Below are 18,394 nucleotides of genomic sequence, written 5' to 3'. Positions count from 1 at the left end.
TCTCTGTCTCTCTGTCTCTGTCTCTCTCTGTCTCTCTCTCTCGCTCGCTCGCTCGCTCGCTCGCTGGCTCAGAGATATTGGGGAGTAGCAGAGGGACCTCAGGGTGAAAACAGGAGAGAATGAGTATGTAGGTGTTAGGTAGACAGGGAAAGGGCATTCCCCTGGGGGTGGATAGCCAGTGTTCTGTTTAGAGTTACTTCTGCCAACCTTAGTATCTGCTTAGTCCCTAGGGATGATTTATAAACCAGTAGCATATCTGTGGGAAAAAGATACTTCTTGTGTTTTTTTTTTCCCCCTGTAAGTTAGAATTAGCTTAAAAATAGTTCCCGCTCTGCCACTGGGATGCTCTGTCACTCAGGGAAAGAGGGTAATTATGAAAGACGAGGGTGTAATGTGATTACAGCCGGCCCCATTGTGTCAGTGGAGACAGTGCTGGGCTGTTGGGAGAAGGCAGAACTGGCTGTCTCCATCAGCACTGGGCATTTATTGGGCCTGTCAGATTTCTGAAAAGAACCTGAGGGCAGAAAACTCCCAGCAGACAGGCCTCCGTGGCTGGCTGGGAGCTGACAGGACTATGGATGGGGTAAGACGATACACTGGGCCTGGCTGGGGTGTTACCACCCACTGGGGCTGGCTGCCCAGTGCCCCTAATAAAGGGCACTTTGATGCCCCCCCGCATGTGGGAATCTGTTGGAAGAGTCTTTGGTTCAATGTCTAATGGATCCACCTTTCATCTGTTGTCACGTGTCTAGAGCCCTGGATGTTCTGGGCTTCATGTCAGCATGGATTACAGGTATTTCAGTGTCTGGGAGGGGATTATGGCTGCTGCTCTTGTCCTCTGGCTCCATCTTGTACTATCTGGGAGAACACTAATTGCCCTGGACCTTCTGGAGCAGTTACTTCTTCATCTGAAAGAAATGGGGTCTTGAATAGCAATCAAGGGAATGATACAGAGAGTGATCAAAACCTCCAGACTGGAAGTGCAAGTGATGGGGAGGTTATCCAGGTCTGAACCCCAACTTCAAAACACAAATGGCAGGGCAGGGCAAAATCTATTACTGTGGACACATTTCGTTCTGGCCACCATGGCAAGACAGAAAATTTTGCCTGGTAATTTCAGCTGCAAAATTTTATAATGTATGATCTCAGGGTTTTTGTGATTTTTTTTTTAAGATATCCTATTTAGGAAAGAATTTGTCCAATTTTGTAGACACTGGAGAATTCTTAACATCTGTAGAGCAACTGAAAATTCTATATTATATATGGCCCCATTTGATGCTCACAGCAGCTAATAGGACTATTCCTATTTTATAGGTAAGGTTTAAGTCTGTGGGTGCTTTGCACAGTTACCCACATTAGAGCCAACTGAAGAGTAGGTTGGCTCTTAATTGAGTACCAGAGGTGCAGCCTCCCTCCCACATCAGTTGCCCTCATCCTTTAGAAATGGGTGGGGCATAAATAATGGATTGCTAATTAATCCTAACCATCTTGGTCAAACATACTTCCAAGATCCTGACCTTTCTCCATCATTAATGACTATTTTTTCATCTGTGTTTCTTCAGCTTGGAGAACAGCATGTCACCGTTTGCTGTTCAATTATTCTTCTTGAAGACCCACATCACCTTTCATCTCTCTCTTCTCTCCATTTAACAAACTGCAAAGAAAGGTCTATTTCAAGAAAGATGGCTAGCCAGCTTGCATCCAAAACTTATGGCTTCTGATTCCTGTCCAAGATTTCTTTCAAAACAAATTGAATGGTGGCTTTAGAATATAAGACATGATCTCTGGTCTCATGGAACTTATAATCTAGTTGAAGTGACCAGATACATGAACCTGAGGAACAAGATGAGGTACTTTATTTCAGTGTAGTAAACTGAAGATCATTCATTTTAAGTTTTGCAAGTATCCCAGAGCAAGTAGAGATCAGTGTGGGAGACAGCTTCAGGAAACAGCAGGGTCTCAGTCCAGATGTAAGTGTTGTAGATGATGGTGAAGCATATGGGACAAAATGGTAGTGTAAGCAGAAAAAACTAGACGTAAGGACATCTGGCCTCCAAAGGGATCCGTTTCTTTCTTCATGAAGGCTTAAAATCCAGTGCCTGTGTGCCTATCAGAAAAGGGGCCAGCCATTCATTAATGATGTTTCCAGAGTCTCGTGTGTATAGACTAGAGGGTCTTGAAGGCCAGTCTGGGATTGCAGCTCTTAATAAGTATAAATGTAACTATAGGAACTTATTGCTTGATTTTTATGACAGCAAACTCTTTAGAAAACAAATCTTAGGAGAAGGTACCTTTAAAAAATGATATTTGCCAGTATCCAGAACAGCACACAAATTCATCTGCTAGAAAACTATACAATGACAACCTCACATATCAAATTCATGCTGTTTCCAATTATATGGCATAGCTATATTGGAGGTAATCTTTCTAGCAGGAACCAAATAATTATATTCACTTTGGCTCGTTATTAGTTTCTTCAGATGAGTTGAATGTTGGCAGTGGCAACTTATTAAAGTTTGGCTGTAGTGGTCTATGGGAGTTATTGACTTCATTGTGTAAATTATGCCTTTTAGAGCATGAAATAGCACCATACTGACCCAGAGACTACAAGCAGGTGAAGTATGTCTTCTAGTGCATGAAATAACATAATCATTTTCTACTTGAAATATGAAGAAGCTCTGAAAGTAGTGGTGTATAGCACACAACTTGCTTAATTAAATTTAGTTATAGGCTGGTTGCACACTAGGAACTGCGCTAGGATCCATCTGAGATGCTAGGGGCCAGTTAGAGACGTGTTGGGCAAGGATAAACAGCAGATCATGGTGAGTACCATGTCAGAGTCACAGAAAATTCTTCTAGAAATTCAGCAGACAGCAGCTTCTGACTCACTATAAGACTATAGAAAGGTCAACAGGAAAGGTGACCTTTGAACTGAGGCTTGAAGAGTACTAAACATTTTGAGAGGAGGGGCAAATGAAAGAGACGAAATGAGCGGTGCAGAGAATAAGGAAGACAATACTCATGGTTTCTTGGGTTATGGGATGTTTGGGGTGTCTCTTTACAGAGGTGAAGGGTTACTCAGATGTCAGATTATCTTGGTTGGTATCTTCCGAAATTTTCCTGGAGGTTTACTCAGCCATACAAAGAATGAAATCGTGCCATTTGTAGGAAAATGAATGGAAATGGAGATCATCAGGTTTAGTGAGCTAAGTCAGTGTCACAGAGACAAGTATTTCATGTGTTCTCTCCTATGCAGTAGATGGAGGGAACAGAATGTGGAACTAAAGGGATTACGACCAGGGACATGGAAAAGGAAGGAAAATGGAGATACCAGGGATGAGAAAGTGTAACCAGGGATGATATAATCAAGTTATATATAAACATGAAGTGTACTGATGGAACCCTTTTGTACAATTTGTAAGAGCTAACAAAAATAAATTAACTCTAAGATAATCAGTAAATAAATGGGTTTTCTCTGTGTCTGTGGGCCTGATGAATCACTGGCTTTTTTTTTTTTTTTCTAGAGTCTGGCATGATTAAGAAATCCAGTGACATTTGTACTTATAATTGGTCCCAAAGATAAATTCCAAATTGGAAAAAAAAAGGGGGGGGGTTCTTAAAATTGTAGTTCCTTAACTTGTAAAGTTCAGATTAGCTTTCTCCATCATTTTAGGGCATGGTTTTTCAGGGTACCTGAATTTCTTTTCTCCCACTAACTTTTGCATAAAAAGCATTTTGGTTTTCATGAAGGTACAGCACATCCTCATTGTTAAGAAGGGGCACCTGAGGAATTCAAATGCTATTGTTATTAAGCATTAAGTCCAGGATATGTATTGTACAACATTGGGCTTTTAAATGTGTTTGATCTGAACAAAGACAAGAACTGACCATTTAGTGATGAGGAACCACCTGGCTGACAAGTTAAAAACAGACAGTACGGAGTGGGTTCTGAGCATAGTAGGGCCACTGTGACCTTGGTAAGTAAGGGATGTCCAGAGGGCTCAGAGAGGTCATGTGTAATAAAATAGGGTTCAAAAACTGCTCACCTCAGGGCTGTAGAAGCTTCTAGCACATTGGGACTTCTACTGGAATAACTTGATGTTCAAGTACCTTTACCCAGTCTTCGCCTCTCTTCCCAGCCTTTGCTCTCAGCATACGTTACTATACCCGATTCCTCTCTACAGTACTAGAGATCTTCTGTTGCTCACCCATAGCATCTCTTCTCCTTTATACCCTCTCCTTCCTTTTCCCAGAGTTTCCTATCCAGCCAAGAGGGAGGGAGCCTTGCCCAGCAAGAACTCAGTGAAGAGGGTGGGAAGGTCTCTGTTCCTTCTTCAGGGAGGCCTCCAAGAGCTGGCTGTACCCTTAGATGATTGGTACGGTGCTCCTCTCTACAGGACTGTTCCCATGATTTCTGGCTCAGCCCCCTTTTCCCTTCGGGAACTTACAGATGGTAGCAGCTCAGCTCTGTCAGCCACAGACCTGTATACAGTGCCCTCCGTAATTGGCCATGGATAGCCAGAGCTTGTCTCTGCCTTTCCATGAAGGCACTTGGCCTCCTGAGAAAGATTTTTAAACCTAGATGTTTGTTCCTCACTCTGCTCTGCTAAAAAAATTCATTTTTCCCCCATGGTTCCTCCCTTATTCTGTTAGTCAAATGTCAAAGTAATAGCAGACAGGGTATACTGGCAATAAATTAATGCCTTCTGAAAACCTGTTTGGAAAGAGGTAGGCCTTAAACCATAAATAACAATGACATTTTCATTTTAACAACAGCCTTCAACTAACCTAACAGTGGACATGGTTCCGTGTGGCTTCCTGTCGTAGCAGAGCGCAAGATTCATGGGCAGTAAAAGGTCCCAACATTTTCTCTCACATTGATCTTTCTACTTTCGCCCCTTGAAAAATCATTCAGATGAGTCAGAGAAGAACACCTGGCATTAGTGGAGCTCCTTACAAATTTTCAAGATGTTTTCATACACATCAATTTGGTTGGTTCTTCTACAGGCATGGCAGAAGTGCTCTGTTCCTCCTCACAGCTGAGTAAAGCAGAACTATTCCTATGAATAGCAAGTCATGAAACTACCTCCAAAGACACCTTGCTTTCTGAAGGCAATCTCTGCTATTTCTTATAAATTCACTCTCTGAAAAGAAATGTAGTCCCTGTCTTTTATGAAGTCATTTACCTCACAGGTTGACTAGAAAAATATCGTGACATTAAAAACAAAAACAAAAACCAAAACAAGAAAAAAAAAAGCCCACAATCATAATTTGGTTTTATGTCTCTGCAAGAAAATATCTTCTACATTAAAAACACTCAAAAACAAAACAAAACACAACTTCAGACTGCATTGTCTCTGATGTCAGGACACTTTGGTGCTTGAATGGACAGGGGGCTCGGTCAGGGATGGGAAGAAGGCTCATCAATGTGGACTCTAAATCCCAGCCCTGGTGGTGCACTGAGAGAGGCTTAACCAGCTAGGCCCAAGTACATCTCCTTGAGCAGAGGGCAACCTTGTATTCTCTTCTCTCTAAGGAATTTACTCAACACTTATGTTCCAGATTGGAGAACTATAGCTGGGCGTGGTGGTGCATGCCTTTAATCCCAGCACTCGGGAGGCCAAAGGCAGGTGGATTTCTGAGTTCAAGGCCAGCGTGGTCTACAGAGTGAGCTCCAGGACAACCAGAGAAACCCTGTCTCAAAAAACAAACAAACAAACAAAAACAGATTGGAGAACTATGCCCTCGGAGGCTTGCAGATTTCCCTAGCAACAACTCAAACCGTGGTTCCTTCTTGGGAGTTTGTTAAGGAAAAAGCTATCCTTTTGATCCTTGTTTGCATTGTCAAACAGGCCTCCCGCTGGGAAATCATTAGCCTAGCATTCCTCCCACCCCACCCCCCAGCCTCTGCTGAGCAAGGAATCCGCTTGATTCTCTAAGTGGAAAGCCCAGGGTAGGTGAGTTATTTCCCAAAACGATTCTGACAATTCTCTATGCCTTGTTTATCGGGGACTTGTATTTGAAGAGAATTAGGAAATAGGCAGTGATATTTCTTTGGATTATTCTGGAATATTATACCCCCATTCGTCTAGATCTACAAATAATCCAAACTTTTTATTTGCAAGACAAATCTACAGTATTAAGTTGGCAATAAATATTTATTGCTTTTCGCTAAAATAATAAAATCACTGGGCTTCGCCTAGAAGACTGAAGCCCTCAGAGTGGTAGCTGGCTTTGCATTTGATTTGAGAAGGGAAAATCTTCATCACTTTCCAGGAAAACCTATCAGACAGAATTGTGGGATTCAAAGCCTGTGCATTCTACCATCCTGCAACACCCAGAAAGAACCTATGGGGATGAGGGAGGACTTTGACTGACACATGCATAGTGTAGGCACATATCAGGTTGTCTTAAAGGTCTTTATATACTTGATCATTTAATTACCACAGCAATTGCATAAACCATTTTATTGTCCCAATTTAACAGCTGCAAAATAATGGAGGTACAGGGAGGTTAAATGATTTGCCTATAGAAATCACAAAACCCTCAGACACAGGTACCAAGATTCCAACACCTTACTCCAAAGTCTTTAAGTCTTAAGTGATGCTCCTGTGGGCTAGGAAGCAGTCTTCTAATATATATATTTTAAATGTGACAATCATTTCCCTTTCTGAACTCCAGCGGAACTTGTTATTACACTTCTCAAAGCAGCTATCTGCAGAGTTGTTCATTTCCCCTGAAGAAAAGTTCCCTAGAGGGCAGGGCAATAAATGAGGTTATCTTTTATACCAGCATCTGGCACAGTGCCTTAAGTCTGATATATTATCCCCTTACCCACTCTCTTCTACACAGTGCACATGGTATAGTTTCCGTCAGACTTACCTACTGGGGTATCCCACCTATCCTCACCAATATGTCTTTCCTGATTCTCAAGTTTCTTAAATGCTCCTCTCTGCCCTGATACAAGGGTTTGGGGAAGGATGCTCTGGGGTGTGAGTAACCTTAGAGGACCAGGACACACTGTCTTGCTAGCCGTCGGCACTCTTTGAGTGAGGCATGCCCTACAGACCTGGATCCAGGCTTTCTGCTGAGAGCTCCAGGATTACAGGTCTTCCACCCTTCCTTCTGTTTTGATTGCTGCTGCCTGCTGCACTGTGGCTTATGACTGACCTTGGCAACTGCCAGACTGCCCACATCTCATAATTGTCTTTACCCATCAGAGGTCCATCTTCACTGAAAGGCTTGTTTCTTTGATGACTCAACCCTGTCAGTCTCCCATAGATTTACTTGCTTCTCAGAAATGAAGGAGTGAGCTGTCTTCTTTGCCCTTGGATGTGATGGAGGCTATTGTCTGCTAGATGACTATGGATGGGTCCCTCCAAGGGGCCATCTCAGGGAGTCTTTGGAGGGAGATTGTCTGATGGACAGGACCCTGTGCTTTGGGGACCCAGTGTCTGTGTCTTCTGTCATTTTCATACATGAGCTTGGGCATGAAGTGACAATTTTGAATCTCAGTTTGTTTATCCGTGAAGTGGGGCTGACTTTATGGGGAGTCAAATGCATATGGAAGTATTTTATTACACGGACTAAGGTGTGGTGTGCAATTGATTGTAAGGTGAGATCAACTGTTAACAGATAAAAATGAAAGAGCAGGTGTTCTCCATTGATTCGCACATCAGAGGTTCATTCTGGGACATCCAGCTGTGGAGTCATTTTTCCTCCTCCTTCTCTCAGCACCAGCATTGGAGAACAGTGAGTCATCTCTCTGCTAAATTAATCATTGCACTGAGGAGGGTTGAGGATACTTGGGTAACTTTGTGTGACAAATCCCTTGGTGCCACTTGTGGTTGTGCTTCCTGACCCATAAGTGAAAGAACATGGTTTCATGCAGATGATTGACAACCCCCAGGAACAGCCAACTCTCCTTTCTCAGTGGGACCCATTAGAGTATAGATCAAGGCCACAATCCCTTAGGGATTCCAAAGATTCCTAAATTATTCATTGGTTGTTCTTGGGCTCTCTGATCCCTGAAATGAGACTTTAAGAAGCCATAAAGCACCAGGAGTTAAAGCTACTCACTCAGGTATAGCAGTTACCTGTGAAGCCTTAGAGGGAAGCATCAGGGTTCTATGCCACAGGTTGGCCCTGACCTGGATGAGAGTGCAGTCCTAGGCAGGACTGAGGAGGATAATGTGCTGTGGTTTGAATGTGATCGCCTACAGTTCACACTTTGGAAACTTAATTCCCACATTAGCATGGAAGTAGGGCTTTGGGAGGTTTTAGTGTTAGATGAGGCCATGAGGGTCAGCCTCCCATAACGGCAGTGGTTGTCTTTTTAAGAAGTGGAAGAGGGATGGAGCTAACATACTCCCTGAGACGGCTGTGTGACAATGCAGCAAGAGGCTCGCAGCAAATGCCAGCAGATACCTGATCCCTGCTCTTGGACTTCCTAGCCACCATCACTGTTGGCCAAGTAAACTTTTATTCTCATCTTGAATATTCTAGAACAACAGAAAATGGCGTGAGAGCACAATGTAGCAAATCCAAGGTGATGCCGGGATAAATTAATACTCACAGAGTCAGATGAGAGCTGAATCAGAACTCAAAGAAGAGGTATGGCCCCAAGGCAACCAGTGTAGGAACACTACAAGTCAAGGGGTTCAAGGTATGTGCATGCCAGTAAACACTGTAGGCCTTGGGAGTCAGAATCCTGGCACCAATGGCATAACGTCGAATCAGTGTGATTATGTAAAGGGAAAACCTGATTAGAAAAGCAGTAAGTATTCATTGTGGAATAACAACACAATAAGGATGGTTGTAGTTTTAGTTTCCTAGTCCAGTCAAAGTCATGGAGTATATTTCTTTGTATCTTTTACTGTGTTTATCTCCACAACTGAAATTGTGCCTCTTGCCAATTGATAGTTTAAACTAGCAAATTCTTTGGGGTTAGTGTCTTTAGGGAACCGTTGCCTAGTGATGCTGGGCTAAGGCAGGATTGGAAGGCAGGCTTAAGTCTGACCTTGGTTTACATCAGTAGCCACGCTGAGCTGAGCACCCAGCAAAATCAGACAGAAGTTAGGGCTGATGAGACAGCAGTGGAGAGCTACACAGATCTCTTCAAGAGAATGATTTTTCCATTTTCCCTGTTTGGCAGCACACATGCAAGTGCACATACACACACACACACACACACACACACACACACACACACACACACATACACACTTGTGAAAGTTCACACACACACCTGNAGCACACATGCAAGTGCACATACACACACACACACACACACACACACACACACACACACACACACACATACACACTTGTGAAAGTTGCAAAGTTTTGATATATATTGGTAGAGTAACAAGCTTTTCTACATTTCTCCTTATTGAGATAAATATATATGGAATTTTGTCAAACCCATAGCTGTGCTATATAACCCAATATGTAGGTCCAATCAAAATAATGTATCAGGTATGTTAGAGAAAGCCCTGTAGAAGATAAAGCATGTTCTCTTTGGACTGTCCTTTCCCATCAACCTGAGTAGTAGTGTCCTTGGGCAGGGGGGCCTGAGGGTCTACAGAAGCAGCAATGGAAACAACTGCAGGTACAGCCAGTGGAAAGGAAGGGAGAAAGTCCCTGGGTTCCCATCCTCCACCTTGGACCATTGGTTTCACAGAGAAGAATGGATGATTTGAAAGGAGTTAGAAAGAGTGGAGTATGTCTAAGTGAGGCAGGAACTGCTCATTAGGATGGAAGGTGTGCTCAGAAAGATCTTCGAGTAGTTAGAGATCAAGCAACAGATGCCCTTTCCAAGACCCCAGAGGGTAAGTTAAACCCAAGAGCTCTGGAAGTAATGTATCCATCTTCTAGCTTCCCTGCATCCAGGACAGGATGGATTCTGATCTCCTAGAGACATTCTAAGAACATTCTCACCCTACATGCTATAAGCATACCCCAGGGCTCAGGCTTGTTTAAGCATTTTCTAAGATCTGATTTTAGAATGCTCAGCACTTGGGCTGACAATATTCCCCCCCCCCCCCAAGAGTGATCAGCTATGTAACAAAACCCACAATACCAGTTATGAGAATCCCCCTTTTGAGTTCAGAGGTGTCCAAGAGACTCCCCAATAATATAGACTATTTCTGTTGCCTTAATTCACCCTCCCAGAAGGCAAGCCTCTATTGCTGAAGACACCATTTACTTTGGACACAGGACTCTGCAGGTCTGAGCTGGATTTGGCCTGAAAGCCTTCTCTCTGAGGACTAGCTTTCATAGTGCCAAAAGGTGCTGTGCAAGGTGTCAAGGGAGGGAAGCAAGCAACAGTTCTACTTAGCTATGACACCTGTGGACCAAAGTAATGACCAGAATGCTACAATAACCTTATAGGTGCAATAGTGGTACTCATATCTTGGTGGTACCCAAAAGTTGTCTAAATAGTCTTAAGGCTGTGCCAAGGTGGGGGAACCATGCTTAGTACTGGAAACCCAGCCAACTACCAGGGTTAGTATTGCCATAGATCTTAGGATCTATGGAGAACCCACCATCACCAATATTCATCCTGATGCCCACAGATAATTGTAGCTCTTACCCTTCATCAAGGAAGCTTCTCTTTGCAACAAAGATATCATTAAAGAAAACCAAAACTGGTCAAAATGCAGAAAGCAGGTAATTATTGGAAGCCTATCCACAAATAATGTGTCTACATCAACTCCTGCTAACATGGGAGACAGAAATCTCATAGGCTTCCAGCACTAGACAAAGAATACAAGCTACAAATGGCTCCTGAGGGGGGCAGGGAATAGTCTTCCCCAGAGATGAGCCCCCTAATTGGTTATCCAGCAAAAAGTGATCAGCCAAGAAATAATATACATATAATTATTTACATACATACACTAAACAGACAAAGAAGGTTGTATTTATACATATTTGGGTGCACATGTTTACACACACACAAGTACATATATGTAACAATAACAAAGAAAAAGTAGCAATGAATTTGAGAGGAAGAAAATGGGGTACATGGGAGAACCTGGAGGGAGGAAAGAAAAGAGGGGAATGCTATAATTTTATTTTAATTAGAAAAGAAAAAATTTGAAAATATTTAAATAAAAACTACTTGAAGAGACAAGATACTGCTGTAGCTTGAGGCTTGGGGATTGTATAAGCTTGAAGTCTAGTTAAAAATGTACTGACTGCATAGTTGTATGCAAATGATCTATTTTTGGATTCTCACTTATCATTTTAGCAGTTAATTCACATGTTTATTTCAAGCATTTAATACATAATGGATATTTTAAACATTTACACAGGGACCACCATAAAATATGCACTCTTAAAAATAGGGGAGACCATCTGGCAGGGTCCCTTCAGATGCTTTGTGGGACCCAGGCTTGAATGAGCTTTTGCTTACAGGCAAGCTCAATATAAACATCTTGGGTCATTCATGAGCATGGGAACAGAATTAACTTTGGGGAAAACCTGTAATTCAGTTCCTGAGGAAGTGTCCTTCCAAACTAGGAAAATGTCTCCCAGTGACAATGATGGCAGCTAGGAGCAATGTGCCCTGTTCATCTTCCTTCTCCCCATGGATTGTCTACTGCCTCTGCACACGAACTTGTAGTCTAGCATTTATTCATGGTCAGTGCAGACTTGTGCCTAGAAACAGAAGGCCCTACTCTTTAACTTTTTATTGAGGGCAAGTGAGTGTCTCAATCCAGGAGGCCATGACTTCTGCGGCCTTGCATTAACAGGGTAAGGTCAAGACCATTGTCTTAGATGACCCCAGCGTCTTCTCCTGTAGAGCAGGAGTTATTTATTCATGGATTAGCAGAGTGCTGCTGGGTCCTACATCCTACGCCAACCACAAACAGGGCCTTTGTCCCCCCAAAGGAAGCTGTTTTGGGAGCCTGCTGTGATTTGTGAGACTCGGCTTCCAGAAAGGTACAGCCACCTCATTTTTTAAAAAATATAATTACCCCAAGGGACAGGGAATTTGGAGCTGTGAAGTTGAGAATAGTCTGCAGAAGAATGCTATGAGCTGAAGGAAGAAAAACATCTCCATGTATAGAACCAGTAAAAACATCTCCATGTATAAAACCAGTAAGAACATCTCCATGTATAGAACCAGTAAAAACATCTCCATGTATAGAATCAGTAACTGATGGTCTAATTTGCTTATGAGATGCTTGCTGGGCAACTTGATCATGGGATGCCGTGTTGGCTCAGTGATTCATCTACCAGGGCTGCAGTAGGTACTTGCCTAGGTTGGATGTTCGTGCTGTATGTAGTCTCTGTAATTCTGTGACTCATAGATGGATTAAAACACCATAAAGAGCAGCTCTGCTGGTATTTAGTGCAAGCCCGGGGAAAGTGGGATCGTTTCTGTGGGCTGAACTTGAAAGCTACAGCATTAGCCTGGCTTTTATTTAAATCCCCCTCGTCAGACACAAACCATAGCCCTTTGGGTTATGTGAGAATGTACTGATGATGTAAGGAAGCCTTGACTCACCACAGATAATTTAGAAAATCTATGTTCAAACACCTTTGCTCTAGTGGCTGTAAAAATGTACTTTCTTAGTAATGTACTAACATCTCTGTAATACCTGACATATAAATAATATATATGTATATGTACATATAAATTATTAATTGAAACCAAAATTTCATAGAACAAGTTTTACCTTAACTAAATTTCATAATTCAATTTCCTTCTGTTTATCCTGTCCTTTTAAAATACAAATTTTAATCCACTAAATTGATTTTGTGGTTCTTGGATATATCATACAATCTTAAAATCTTTAGAAGAATGTTGTCCAATAAACATATAGTGCAGACCACTGAATGTGAGTCACAGGTGCAACTTTCAGTTCTCTAGAATCCAAAGTTAGTGGGTAAAAATGAACATGTACAATTCATTTTGGTAATATATTTTGCACTGCTAAAATATTATTTAGTTAAAATAAAATCTTTTGGTACTGAGTACACATAAAAATGACCAGTGTGGTATTTTTCTTTTGTTGCCGTTCTGTCTTTTGGCAGGTTTCTTACTCACTTAGAGCAAGGACGTGTCATACCTTAAGTGTCCAATAGCCCTGCAGGGCTGGGTTATGAATTAGGGTGGCTATAGCAGACGCTTTGGGAAGATGAGCCAAGCATGTATTATGGTGTTTTCTATGATCATGGTATGAGGTACTGACAGTTTTCTCTTTCCTTTTTTAAAATTCTTTTTCTTTTTTTTCCTTTTCTATTTTCTTTCTTTCTTTCTTTCTTTCTTTCTTTCTTTCTTTCTTTCTTTCTTTCTTTCTTTCTTTCTTTCTTTCTTTCTTTCTTTCTTTAAGCTGAAATTTCTAGGCAACTCTGCCTCAGCATCAAAAAATGCATTGTAGAAGAATAAACTTTGGACTGGAGTGTATGCTTACTAGTAAGTGCCCTATTTATCTACCTGGGTGTCTTTGGGGGTGAGCATAGGGAATACTAAGAAGATGGCATTCTTCCTTTATAAGTAAACCTCAAGATGTGTAAGGGAGCAGAAACTTTTAGGCAGTAATTGTGTTCCAGTAGTAAATCAATGTGTTGGCATTGAAAATTTGAAAAATTGTAGTGTGTGTGTGTGTGTGTGTGTGTGTGTGTGTGTGTGTGTGTGTGTGTGTGTGTGTGTGTGTGTGTGTGTGTGTGTGTGTGTGTGTGTGTATGAGTCTATGCTTATGCCACAACATGCTTGAGGAGGCCAGAGAGCAAACTGCAGGAGTCAGTTCTCTCTTTCCACTATATGGACCCTGGGGATCAAACTAAGGTCTTCAGTCTTGGTGGCAGGCGCCTTTACTCCATGATCAGTCTCACTGACTCTCTGACGGATTCTTGAGGGTGTCTCATCCTCACTACTAGGAGCTTAATTTGGTCAGGGGTTGCCTCTTTTTTGTTAGTCTTTCTGTGACCTCGTTCTGCATTGTGGAATAGCTCATGCATTCCTGCATGCCCATGCTGGCCAGCATCCCCTATTCTCTGTGCAAATACTGGAGACATGATTAAGAGGATTGATGGACCGAGTGTGGCTGTGTTTCAAATGTTGCTAAGATTATTATTGTTGATGATGGCAAGACTAGCAGCTGATATTTACACCAGCCTTTAAAATTAAAACTTGCTCACGAATACATCATCTGGTTTAATTTTCTGAGCAGCCCTGCAAGTTGACATTGTTACTATCATCATTGTTTTATATTGAGAAAACTAAGGCTCCAGGTGGTTACATAAATTGCTCAAGATTGTACATTTGCTTAAATCAGCAAATAGTTTCTGAACACTCACCAGGCGCAACGTCACACGGTGGTCATATAACAGGAGATAAACTTAAAGCTGTTGTTGAAAATGTAATTCAAACACAAGTCTCTCCTGTCAGGATTTCAAGCTTTTCCTTCCATCATCCTCTGCATTTCACATGTGTGGAAATGCTCACAACACTCTTCGGTTAGTCTTGATTCGACTCTTCTATCATTCATCATTAGTTATTTAAGCATCTAATTGGTTATCCAAAGACAGAATGTATTGTTCTTCATACTTCTTACCAGCTTACTTTACACTCATTTTACACCTGGGAAATGAACAACCCTGCTCTAGATTTTCAGTGATCTCCATTTACACTGGTAAAATTAAAACAGAAAGCTGAACCTGGGCTTTTGTTAAGTCCTACCCTTCAGTTTTCAAAGTTAAGTCCCCAGAACTTATTTTTCATGATGCTTTGGAACCCTCTAGATCACTAGTTCTTAATTGAAACTAGGTAAACAAACAAAAATAAAGTAAGTGCTTGAAGGGGCTTCCTTGTGGCCAGTAAATTTGAGAATCTGATAAATCAACAGAATTCAAATAAATTTCTTTATAGAAAATATCAGAGTCCCTACTATACAAACATGCTCTATAAATCAGCAAGGTAGATATAGATGTAAGGGTAGATTTAGGATATATATGCAGATGAGGAAACAGATAATGAATGTAGGCAGAGAATGGGAGGCGACGATCACATAGTGATTAACTGAGTAGATTCAAGATTTGGATTGCCATGAACCCTGAACACAGCAGCTGCTAGTCGGGTGATTTCTTTTGCTTCGGTTCTTCATCTGTGAAATGGGCTTAAGAATGGGATTCTACAGTGGAGACAGACTTCAAATCATGGAATTAGAGAATAGTGTGTAGGGATTGTGTTAGGAAGTTAAGAGTCTTAGCTGGAGAACTGAGAGTATTATAGTCCTGTTGTAGTGATGTAGTGGCCCCGTGTTTGCCCTCCTGTAGAACATAGCCATCCCTTTTCTATGTTGACTGGTGCTGAAGAATGCTATGTTTTTTACACCCCAAATCCTTCAAATATTTTTCTCTCATTCCTTTTCATTGTCTTTGGATAAAGTTTCTTTATATCTACCATCTAGTGAAGAAGGCTCAATGAAATGCTGCTAGAGAAAAAATAGATACGAGAATAAAAGTTGCTTTCATATCTTGCCACAAAAAAATAATGTTTTGTAAGAGGAGAAATTTCATTTTAATTCCACTCAGCATTTTGAAGTCTCTCTGGGGTCCAATTTGAGAATCCTTATTTTGCAGGTATGTATGTGGACTAGGGGAAGTGTTTAACCTCATCATCTACTTTTTCTCATCGGAGTAGCTATTTCAAGAGTGAAGTTCCCATAAGGCCTACATCCTGTATACTCATTTGCATGACATTTAGCATGGACATTCTCCCAACTGCCTTTCTTTTAGAGACTGCATCAAATGGACCTTTGGGGAGGAGAAAATCAACTGGGAGAAACCTCAGAATCTGAAGCTCTGCCTTGGATGCTGTTTTTGGTACAGGTTTGGTATTTTAAAGGCCATTTAGGTTTGCATCTCAGATGTGTGGTGCTGAGAAATAATAGACATGATTTTCTGGGTTTAACAAGAATTACTAGTTTCCTATCCTGTGCAGAGAGCAATGGTTATGATAATGTAAAACGGATTGGAGAATACAGGTTATTCTACATGAGCTTAGATCCCAAGCACACTCTTTATTCTCTCTTCTCTCCCTACTGTGGAGGGTTGAACTTGCAATGCTTCAGTAGTATAGGTTCTAGGAAGGTCCAGAATAAAAATCATCTCATTAGGAGTGGCCATCTGTCTTAGTTTGGTTTCTATTGCTGCTACCAAATACTATGACCTAGAACAACTTGGGGAAGAAATAGTTTATTTGGCCCTCCCACATTAATCATTAATGAAGAAAATGCCCTACAGGCTTGCCTACAGCTAATCTTATGGAGGCATTTTTGCAATTAAGTTTTCTTCTTTCTAGGTATGTCTAGGTTTGTGTCAACTTGACAAAAACCAACCAGTACAGCATCTTTCCCTCCACACAGCTAGGACAACTTCCTCTGGTTGTAGATTCTTTTGTAGTGGAGTCAGATTCTAGGCACAAGAGGAGGAACCAATGCTCTGGCAGAGTCACATAGGACAGTGGTGGCCACCGTGGTGATTTTCTGTTTCCTAAAATCCAGGACACAAAGCTGAGGGAAACAGATACTTGCTTCTGGAACAGGTGATGACTCCATAGGGAACTAGAAAGGAGACTGGCTACTCCTGGCTCTCACAGAGAAAACCACTATTCTCTTGCTCTTTCTGAAAGCTACAGATGGCGGCGGTGTCTTCAACAAGGCTGGAAATATTATTGCTATAACTGGCAAGATCTAAGATGTAATCATGGGTAAGAAGTGGAGAGCCCTATGTGAAGAGATGGAGAGAGACTGAGCTTGCTGATGGGGTGTCTTAAAGCACGAGCTGTGTGTCATAGGTGGAGGGCATAGCACAGGGAATACTGTTTCAGAGGCTGTTCTGGAAGGAGTCACGCCACTTGGCAGTCATGTCCACATTTGGGACACACCTGACCTTATTTATGGTAAAGGTCTCTGAGTATTGATCTGGTGAAAGCTGATATCAAGGAGGCTCAAAGAGAGAGGAATAGGGATCCCTTTTCCTAGGCAGTACAGGAGAAGGAGTTGGGATATTTTTAATGTATAAGAAACAGGGAACCCCACAGCTGGGAAAGCCCAGGGAAAAACAAATCAAAACAAAAGAAAACAAACAAACAAACAAAAACAGCCCTGAAAAAGAAAGCAAAGTCACCCACATAGCAAATATCATTCGTAAGGAAGTCTCTGACATATTGAGTAACCCAAGGCATCTCAGAAATACTTTCTTTCCTATTTTATGTAGCTTTTTCTTTCTTTCTCCTTTTTTTTCTCATTTCCGCATTGTCCTTTCCACCCTTCATTAATCTTTTCTCCTTGTCTTCATTCTCTTTTTCTCCTATGTCCTTTCTTCTTTACCATTTTTTAGGGGCCACATCTCCTGTGTTCGCTACCATCATCATTTACTTTTTAAAATGATAACGATAGATTATGTTATATTATACAGTTATGATATGGGTTCTCTGTTCCTCACTTGAGTGCAGCATAATTGGAGTCAAGGATGCTAGCTAGACTCATTCCCACCTTTCCTTGTGGCATTCACACAAAACATGTGGGGACATTCATTGGCTGCACTATGTCTTCTTAGGTGTGGACAGGTGATCAAGTCAGGGACAACAGTATGGGTGAGAATTTGAGTAAGTTGCACTTATAGGGAGTGGACCAGATGAAATTTGCACCCACTTAGCCCTTCTGCTCTCCTTCCTCCTGTTGTTGGCTGGTGTCATGAGCGTGATGCCCGGAGCTATAGGAGCCATCTTGGACTCCCAGAGGACTTGCAAGTGGAAATTACACACCAAGAAGACTGGAGAGAAGGAAGGAAGAGCCTGGAATCACAATAATACTGTGTGTCCACGAAACCAATGCCAGCCTGGATATGTCTTGACTTCTTTGCATGAGAAATAAGTAAATTTCAATATTGTACAGTATGCTGCTATTTCTGCTTTCTGTGAAAGAGAATTCAGTGCCAAGTGATCGTTAACCTCATAAAAAAATACTTCACAGACTTCATTATTCCTTCTTTGCCATTCATTCTTCCATTTTTTTTTTTTTTGTTATCAAGGCAAATGTGTAACTTTGAGGGGTGCCTGAGCTCTGACATGTAAGATTGCACATCATAAGCAATGAAGCATTTTTTTACTCTCTTCTGCATCCTACATCCCCTTGCAAGCTCCATGTGGGACTTTGGGGGCCTGTGAGCTGTAGAAGCTGAGAGCCCCAGACTCAGAGTCTTCTGTAGACATGGTGTATGGAAAAGCAAAGGCAATCTGTCTGGGCTGTCAGCTACTGTCCAGGAGTCTAGGCAAGGCAACAATTTATGAGACGCCTTTGACACCGAGTGTAAGGGAAGGCTTCATCAAACAGATTTTGCTGGCTGTGTTGTATGTACGTTCACAAAGTAATTTACA

General features: G+C 41.7%; 1 protein-coding gene across 3 annotated transcripts in view; it reads right to left on the bottom strand.

Annotated features, from left to right (window-relative positions):
* Positions 1 to 18,394, bottom strand: part of Tnr (tenascin R) — a 406,193-nt gene that overhangs the window by 93,264 nt on the left and 294,535 nt on the right. Inside the window, exon 1 of one of the 3 annotated variants that reach the window (XM_029538976.1) lies at positions 4,789 to 4,845. The exons of the other annotated variants lie outside the window; for them this stretch is intronic. The gene's annotated coding sequence lies outside the window, so the exon portion shown is untranslated. Of the gene's footprint in view, positions 1 to 4,788; positions 4,846 to 18,394 lie in introns of those variants that run through there. 3 annotated transcript variants of the gene reach the window in all.

Source organism: Mus pahari, chromosome 5, assembly GCF_900095145.1.
Source record: "Mus pahari chromosome 5, PAHARI_EIJ_v1.1, whole genome shotgun sequence".
In the NCBI taxonomy this organism is placed as follows: domain Eukaryota; kingdom Metazoa; phylum Chordata; class Mammalia; order Rodentia; family Muridae; genus Mus; species Mus pahari.
The sequence above is the reverse complement of the archived record's forward strand: the minus strand, read 5'-3'. Positions and strand labels throughout refer to the sequence as shown.